The sequence below is a fragment of the Schistocerca serialis genome, chromosome 3 (assembly GCF_023864345.2).
Source record: "Schistocerca serialis cubense isolate TAMUIC-IGC-003099 chromosome 3, iqSchSeri2.2, whole genome shotgun sequence".
NCBI lineage: Eukaryota > Metazoa > Arthropoda > Insecta > Orthoptera > Acrididae > Schistocerca > Schistocerca serialis.
The window spans coordinates 380,425,971-380,426,907 of NC_064640.1; positions in this window are offsets into that span (position 1 = coordinate 380,425,971).

A 937-nucleotide genomic window follows, 5' to 3' on the forward strand; every position below is an offset into this window, starting at 1 on the left:
TACATAGTTAGATTACTTCACACTTATGAAATTGTACGTTGTCTTCATTTTGGCAACTTTTCACATTAACTTTTGGAACCATTTTGATACTGTGAGAGATGTGAAAGATGAATTTGGTAAGGGATCATGATTTTTGAAGTACGTTCAAGGTAGATGACGCTATTGAGAGCATTTCTTTTTTTTAAGGTTTTGAGATTATTGGAGGAAGCTATGACGATTTTGAGATTTGATTGGTGTGCTATGATGATATTATTACGACAATGATGTGTATTATAATGTTGTGATATATTTATGATCAATAAGATGATATTATATGAGGAATGTGATTATGTGTTTATATGTATATGAATAATGAGTAGGGGTTAGGGACTCTAGTTTGTGAAAAAGGATGTTGGAAACCAAGAATCGTACTTCAAGAGTTATGAAATGTGTGTGCAGGCATGAATGTAAGCACCACAATGCCAACAGAAAGTTTTTGGACACTCTTATATATGAGTTTTTGTTTCTACACATTTCTAATGTAAATTCTAATAGAGCATTTTTTTAGAGACTTTGAAATTATTGAAAGAAGCTACGATGTTTTTGAGATTTGATTAAGGTGTTATGATGTTATTATTGTGACGACGATGTGTATTGTGACGTCAAGGTGTAGTTGTGATCATTATGAAGGGTGAGTGTGTGCATGAATGTGAGTACCAAAATGCTGACAGAAAATGTTTTGGACACTGTTGTTTATGAGATTTTGTTTCTATACATTTCTAACGTCAATTTTCAACCTGTGAAATTTTGTTATTTATATGAGACTGTCACTATAGCAGAAACTGTTGCCATAAATGTTTTGGTAAGGAAGGTAGGTGACCTTTACGTAATGTGCTGTGGGTGCCCAGCTGCGCAACAGTCGCCTGGAAAAAAAATAGTGTGTGCCTTTCAGAGGCAC